We start from the raw sequence: 8616 nt of genomic DNA on the forward strand, positions 1-8616 counted from the left end.
TCCGTCGAGCCGGATTCGAACCAGCGACCTAAGGATAGCTGTGCTGCTCTACAGTCCTCCGCTCTACCAACTGAGCTATCGACGGCGACAGGACGTCAATGAACATGACATATAGTACTGAGAGGAAGTTCTTCGTACAGATGGCCTAAGTAGACTTGGTTTGATTGTACCAGGCGTAAAGTCTAGTGAAAAAGACTTGAAGTGGGTATTTTTATTATTTTTGCTAGTGATTTCACTTACAGAATCGTTTGGACACCCTTGAACACTCTAAGGGCAACGGTTGTGGAACGAGAGTCATTAAAAGCCTGTAAAAATTGAAAAAATATCAGGCGGAGGTATTTACATAGCAAGACGCCACATATAGGCTCTTTGGAAGCCCGATTCTGCTAAGATTCTTATTTACAGCGCTTTCTTATAAACTTTGAAAATAATAGTCAGAATATAACGTTTAAGGTTTCTTCCTATCACATAGATTTTTAACTAAACTTCATTACGTACTATCGATCTTTTAGTTGGAAGCGGATTATTCTCTCAAGTTTTATAAGTTAATAATTCCCTAGAGTTTTAAATCAAGTTATCTATTGCTGCTATCGCTGCGGAGAGCGTAATGGTTTTGACTTAGCTACTCATGTTCACAATGCTTCTATATTCAAAACAATATCCTTAATCTTCAAAAATTAGACCGCGCTAGTCATTTCATCAAAGTACGTCACCTCATTTCTCAGCTAGAGCTTTCTCTCAATAGTTTTATAGATTCCTTCCGGAACCGATGATTGTGTATGCTATTGTGGATTGAGACCAGAGATTCCCCCAACATTTAAATATGCTGTGATGCCATTCAGATAGCTTCTAGATTATCAAGGACCATTCAAAAATCTAACTTTTTTTCAATAAACCTGACATTTTCATTGCTTCGTACTTATATACACTCCGAGTCTGCCGTTTATTGCACATATCAATGTACACATCCAAGCTACATCTAATTTTGCAGTGCCGCCAGCTCTTTAGATATCGCTTTAGAACTAAATATAAAATGTTGTAAGCTCAATCAACGAAACGTAGAGACTACGTACTAACAAATACTGATATATTCGGAATTCCTCTCTTCCCTACATCTGTTGCGTGAAAAATCACAAGTTATTCCGTTAAGATTTCCTACGATTTTTTGGGCATTGCTGGCAAGAATTTGGCGTCAACGCCATTTCTGTTGTTATTATATGCTAATTGTATTGCGTAAGCCTATCATGGGATTTTGGTTGATCTTAATCTCTTTAAATTTGTGCGGCGCTAGGGCGCGTACGTTTGAATAAAGTTCTTTTTTTTTTTTATTTAATTGAATAAAAGCCAAATACTCTTTTTATTATACCTTTACAACAAGCGCATGTTTCAAGATTTCCCGACTTCGAACCTAAGCCATGTCACATACTCGTAATTCTAGCCGCTGCACTATCAAGGGTATTTTGAAGAGTACAATTATTCGTGTTTCCGTAATTCCAGTACTTCTTCGATCTATAAAGGCCCTAGAAAAAGCCTGTAAAAATGGCTTTAACCCTCTGGGAGTACTACTTATTGGCTAAGTTGACGTGGGCGTGTTTCAAAATGATTTGGTTTTTTTTTCGTTCGACGTCGATGGCTTATATACAAAGGTATCGAACTTTATATTCGGTCCTACCGTCTGGCTGGTCATACGTTTGATAGCACGCACTCAGGTCATAGTTATCTATATCTTGGCCATTCGCTGCAAGCGAACAATTAATTTCTTCGGTGACTTGCGTTGCGTTTGACGTGGGCGGTGGAAACAGGCCGCAACGTTGTAGTTGGACTATGAGTAATTTTACAAGGATATAGGTACATTGAGTCATGCTGGCGAATTAAGCCATAGGTGCAGAATTATTAAATAAATTTTTAGCGAAACCACGTTAGGTAGAATACCTAATTAATTATATATTTTATGTTGACATTTTCATAGCTTTAGGTTTTCCACCAGGCGAACTAGCTCGAAGCCCCTTAAATATAGACTATTAATGTAATCTATTTGTATATTATCGATAGTACTATTCATAATGTGAACTAATATGTTTTTATTTTAAGTTAAGAAAAGTAACTTTCATTGCCTTTAGAAAAAGTTAAACTAGTCATCTTTATTTTTCCACAGTGTTTTGCCGTTCGTAACTTGCTGCCAACTTTTACGAAACTTGGTACCACTAACGACTAGAGCGATCCAGATGCAAGTCAAGGCCATCATCATCTGATTGTTGACAAATCAGCCGAAATCTTTTTTTGGTTTTGCTCCCCAAGGGTTGCCAAGGGTTGAAAAACGTGGCTACTATATGGAGTCAAAACGGTAAAGCGTTTGAAACCGACATACCTAAGGGATATTTCTACAGTTATATGTAGATGGCACGGGTGCATATGTTCCGAAAAGAAAGAGTGATCCATGTTCGTAGGCTTGTATATATATATATAGATGATCGTGAAACATTTGGTCATGTTTTGAGGAGGTGTAATGACTAGAATTAGGTAATTAGAATGAAGACACATTTAAATGCAGGCTAAATCAACAGAATTTTATTCATAGTGGGGCCTTGATTCAGGACACTTAGGCGTTAGACACATTTGCATCAGGAGGATCTCATTGACTGTTATTAACGTAGACTGGGTTGAACTAGAATCAAAAAGGGAAACTATGTCGTAGTCAACTGTTACGGTATAGGCTATACTGATATCAAAAGTTCTATTAGACTGCTATCTAGACATATGCCATATCTTGCTTTCATCGGAATCAACTCTAAATTGATTATAGATCTTAAGGCAAAGGCTTACTTAAGGACGCCAAACGTGGAGATGCTAACTTGTTTCAGTTGCTTCGACAGGTCGTCGTGCTTCCACTGCTAGGCAACTAAGCTGTCATTATATAGAAGAAGCCGATCAACGTGTCATGCGCAATAAAAAATTGTTCCGACGAGCCAGATTCGAATCACCGACCTAACGATATCTGTCGCAATACTTCGATGCAATGCTACTGTCGGTTTGGCTTTTCTAACGCGAATCAGCCTGGCGTTAATTAATCATTGCCGATAGACCTCAACTATTACACCAAATACTCGATTCTAGTAAATGCCGCAACGCACTAGCTATAGAATAGGATCATCCTGACGTTCGTTTATTTTTTTTCATCATATTCCCTAGATCCCTCTATCAGGACTACAAAACTGATGTATGTGGGCAACAGCTAATTTTATCTTTTCACAAAAACTAAACACGAAATGTCTAGGAGAAAATGTGTTCCCAGTGCATCTTGAACAGCTAATATTCGTTTGTAAGCAGATATGACAAATAATCAAGTTGCTTTTATAAAACACAAAAAAAAAACAGGCCATATGGTCAATTCACATTGTGTTTATGCATTCACAGTGTACAAAAAAAAAAACTCCTTCTTTCATTTGCTTCCATGTGGTCTTATTCACGTGTCAATAACGTCGACGTTTCAGTTGAATTGGCTGAACAGCTGCGTATACACAATACGGACTTGCATTAGGAGACCTGGACGACCTGTAGCAGAGATTGGCGGTTAGTGATCTGTCGGGTACAGATATTTCGGGCGTAATGCACGCTTTGACGCCAATGGAGGCATCCAGCGTTACATAAAAAACAGGTGTAAAACAAAAGAAATTAGTAATTTGTACTCACTGCAAAATGAATCGATAATTAAATGGCTCGCTGCATCAGTTAGATATAGGTACTGTAGTAAGTGGAGTCCGGAGAAAATAAAGTCTGACTTGCGCGTACCCTTGCTGAGACCTTTTAGCTCTAATAAAAATACAAACATTGCTGAAAGCACAGCCCATAGGCGACTCTGTGGGCTGAAAGAAAAACTGCTGCATCAGAAACATCTGTAGCTAAGACTACTGCTGGGAACTTTGAAAATCCTAGAGAAAATTTGTTTTTCCTTCTTATCACAAACGTCAAGCTGTGCGGCAAATCGAGCACAGATTTTGCAGACAATTGTACGTTGTTTAGCGGCAAACATTTTCCATGGTGAATTTGTCTAAGATCTTCCGATTTCCGGACGGACGTTATAGGCATGTAATGTTCGTTAACTCACAGCGTTGTTGTATATATTTACCCGGTTATTTAATTGGAGCACTTTGTGATAGTTTAGTAAGTGGTGTTAAATGCACGATTGCTATCGTCGGGAGGACTTTAATGAAGATACCTGATTTTAGTAAGACAGAGCAGGCATTGACCAATATTAGATGTATGAGCAAACCTTGCTGAGAATCTCCCATACAGATTGTGCTAAAATCTAAATATTTTAGTTATATGTAATTAAGAACTTATGTTACAACCAATTAAACTAAGTATAGATCTTTTTCGAAAGCCCTATAATATCTATATGTGATGCGGGCTATGCGCAATTAGAGCCACAAGCCTAATTAGTATCTTAAAAATATAATTATCATGTTAAAAATGAGCTTGCAAATCTGAGCACGGTTAATCTTATACGTTATTATCAATGCAACTTAAACTACTAGACAACATATAAAGGATGCGGATGTATAGGCCGAAATTTGTTTGACATTATCGCTGAGCATAACCATCGCCACGACAAAAGGTATGATAACCTATTCGTTAAGGACCCTTCTATTATGTGGCCTAAATGGGCTTATGACAATGAATCGATCCTTAAGAGAAGGTCAATTGAAAGCATCGTGTTGTTGGCCCCTATACAGCACTTTTTATGAGCCAGAAGTTAAGCTGTCTATATGAACCACTAGTAATTTTGTGCAAAAAAGATGGTCATTTAACGTTTAGCTATAGGGTAACGGCATAAAACTGGCTGTGATTTTCGTTATGGAAGAGGATGCTTCATAAAAATTGTTCAACTGCAGTCACAGTATCATTCTGGGATTACTCTAGCCCTGTATAACCAGTGTGCTCACATACGATTTTAATATAAATAATTATGATAAATTCTGTAATTATGACTATACTCGACATATATCGGTAATATTATTTCGTCCAAATAAGGCCTTCTGCCAATAAAATCGTCAGTATCAACTTCTTTTAAAAGCAACCACGTGCGACACGTTGCTGGCAACGACAACCATGTAATTTAAAGAGCGACGCAATCTAATGCTTTAGCTTCACTTAATATTTTAACTTAATACTAAGTTTATTAGTTAATAATTGATTAATAAGTTAATACTAGGTAAGTCAATTTAATGATTTTTCTAAAACGCGATCAACTTGCCTCTGAAAATGTAGATTTGGAATAGGCGAAACCGCAGGAGCGGACGTGAACGGATGACTTCACTTCGCCATCGTTCCACAAAAGCTTGGCTGTCCTGTATGGCTTCACTTCCTAGAAACTTGCTGGAAGAAAAAGTTGTCCAAAACCCGTCTGCATTTAAAAAAAAATAGTCAAGTTTGATAGCATTTAAATCAGATCAGGGTTTCCATGCTAGAGAACAACAGTGGCCCATATAGCTCCATATTTCCTTATATCTTGCTTTGAATAAGTTCGCGCCAGAACAATTTAAATTATATTGAAATATATAATCTAATTAATGCTATAATTGGATTCAGTTTTCTTTCGATATGTTCAATCGTCTATACAAAATGACTGTATTTTTGCCCTTAGCCGAGAGCCTCGATTGACCGCCAAAGCTGTGTGTAGATTCCTACAGGGTTACGTGTTTGCACAATGTACCGACAATGTCTTTAGTACGACCGCTTATTTCCACACTGTTGATGACACGACAGCGTGCGTCGTAAAAAGAGGCTTCTACAGGTTTACAAAACTCTACGACTTATATCGTAGCAAACGTCGTTTGCAAATAATTCGTTACACAATGATTTTTCTCTGGTTTTCTGCGATGCGAAGATCGGATTCGCCTGACCTATTTGACAGAAGCGTGAGCTTCTATCGATGATTGCGATCTTCTCGCGAGACGTAGCAACGATTACGACAGTTGCAATAGTAAGCAAACTGAGACAAAAAGCTTTTCTTGACCGCGTAATTCAAAAACGTTTCGGTTAGACTTATTCCAACCGCTACATATCAAAGTTATTGTTTTATTGAACACGAAAGGTACAGTGTCAGGTCTAATAAGGCACAGTTGAGCTTTGACATGCGATCCTGTTGTCGATCTCCAAACCGGACAATCGTACGAGGCTGACCGGAACAAGCATACTGAAACGTACGGGCGCGCAAGAGCAGCTGAAGATGCAGAGGTTGCTTCTGTCTAAATAGGTTGTCGATTGGTCCATTCCCAGTCAACGCATGTACACCTTTAAGGATTCGTTGAAATTTCTAAATGATTATCTACAATAGGTTAGTGGATTACCCACTAATCTCCAGAGAATTCCGGCATAAGCCACCAACACCAAAAAAAGCAGGGTCCACAACAGCATGAAACATGGAGACATAGGTTCGAGCATCATCACTACGCGCAGTTTATCCCGGTCGCCGAACGGCATCGATTGCACCTGGCGCTCTTCGGAAACTTCAAATTTACGCAGAATTGCCGCTTCAAAAAGTGCCCTTGCAGTTCATTCTTGCCCTAGTCTAACACTCTCTAGAAAAACAACGACCACCATTCGATAATTATGCCGCCGGGTGGAGACCAACTGCACCTGCGCCAACGCTCCGATCGTGCTCAGCCACGGCACGAGGTAAAACGCAGCTTTACGCCTGATACGTGCGGGCTTTAGAGCTGCAGAAGCTGGCAGTGATCTCGAGGTTTTCGTCGACCTCTCCCTGACTCTGATCGAATTGTGTTAACATAATAGAGCTGTTAGCTGAATGGACGAATTATTATTATTTGCTCATTGATCGCGTCTGCAGCCGTTCTCTACAGCGGAACAGTTATCGTCGAACTCCGTTTATCTCATTGTATGCTCAATCGTGTACAGCGGAAGTTGTCGACGACGCACATATGTAGACTTAACTAGCGAAGCGAAAGGCGGCTATTGTCAGCAGACTTATTGAGAAGAAGAAAAAATGGCACGAACGTAAGCAAAAAACGCGTCGGTGTTATGATCAGATCTATGGGGCACATTTAGCGTGAAAGCCCCTAGTCTCGTTAATGCTCCCTGCGTTAAAAAAAGATCGTGTCTCTATAATAACGCAGCCCAGGCGTAGATCCTTTTATCAAGTCTTTGACACAACGTATTTTCTTGATTTTATTTCACTCTTCATTTGTAGAACAGTATGCAGAGGGTTTAAATAATAAAGGCAACTCCAAATGTTCAATTCATAAATGAAATTGATTTCTAGATTTAGATCAATTGTTTTAAACACCGTGCCTCGAACACTGCTAGTCAAGAGAAACCCATCAAGTGTTCTTTGCAGTAGCTATAGTTACGCAAAAGGTGGGAATGATAAAAGCCGGCCCTGATAAATGTAGAGAAACGGCTAAAAAAAAATGTTTTATTTTCATTACAGTAAATATATGGGATGCTTGCGAGAATAGAACGACTAACAATTAGGACTATATAATTACAATTATAAGTAAATAAATCAGTAAATTAAATAGTAGCATGTTGACACCAACAGTTCCTGATAAAAATAACAACTTGAGCAGTTAGCATAATGTTATAAAAACGTATTTAGCCAAAGGTTTGATATTGGGTTGATACACAAGGGAAATAATTTAAATATCCGGTTTGAGTCAAATTTTATTAATTGTACAGTGAAAATAACCTGATACGTACGCTAAAAACGTTGCCAAATAGAAACTAACGTTAGGCTCTATTGCAGTCAGCTTCGGCGAAAGGCAAATAACCACGTCCTATGACGTCTACACACAGAATCCGCGTTTAGAATTAGGTTGAGGTATAGAGAAGTTACGTTTACTAAACTATATGTTTCTTCTTATGGCAAGTGGCTATCTCTCATTTGACTGATGAATTGAGAAGTACAGCGGGGTTTGCGCTGTCTAGCCAACCAACATATCCATATATGCAGCCTGCAGGACATAAAAACCATGAATTTGCTACTATTTGCATGCCGTGTTTGTATAGAGGCACAATCCAGTTTTCACCATGTGACCTCGACGGGTACCATACAAAATGGTGCTCTGTTTGCAAAAGCCAATAGGCCGATCACCATCGCATTGCGCGTTAAGATGAATAGAGTTGTGAGTGTTTCCTGCGCGAGTTGATGCTTTCCCGTGATTTTTTCCCAATTTGGCGATCTATCCGTTGTGATGCTCAGTAAGACGCCAAAAGGTCAAAACCTAGCCTACTAGTGTTCTTCAAGTCTGTGCGTACATATGAAACGAGTATTCATTCAAAAAAGCTATATATGTGCATATATTTTCTCATAATGCGGGTCCAAACGTAAAAGGCTACATATCGTCAGGATCTAAGGTACCGACACAGAAGCAAGCCAAGGCGCGTAAAGATATTAGCGAAGCGAACAGTATACTACTAATAGAAAGTCAATCCATACAACGATTAACACGACAACAAAAAAAAAAACAAAATAATTTATCAATAAATACAAGTAATCACAAAGCAAGAACGTGTACGATACATCGGCGGTTATTTACTGGATTTTTGTGTTACAGTTGTCACTAATACTAAATAGAAAAAAAACATCACAATACA

General features: G+C 38.7%; 1 non-coding gene across 1 annotated transcript; it reads right to left on the reverse strand.

Moving 5' to 3' along the window:
• Positions 1-85, reverse strand: TRNAY-GUA (transfer RNA tyrosine (anticodon GUA)). The gene is given in 2 exon segments: positions 1-36; positions 49-85. It is a non-coding gene; the product is annotated as a tRNA-Tyr (tRNA).
• Between the last annotated feature and the right edge of the window lie 8531 nt (positions 86-8616).

Source organism: Varroa destructor, unplaced genomic scaffold (assembly GCF_002443255.2).
Source record: "Varroa destructor unplaced genomic scaffold, Vdes_3.0 BEIS01000004.1, whole genome shotgun sequence".
In the NCBI taxonomy this organism is placed as follows: Eukaryota; Metazoa; Arthropoda; class Arachnida; order Mesostigmata; family Varroidae; genus Varroa; species Varroa destructor.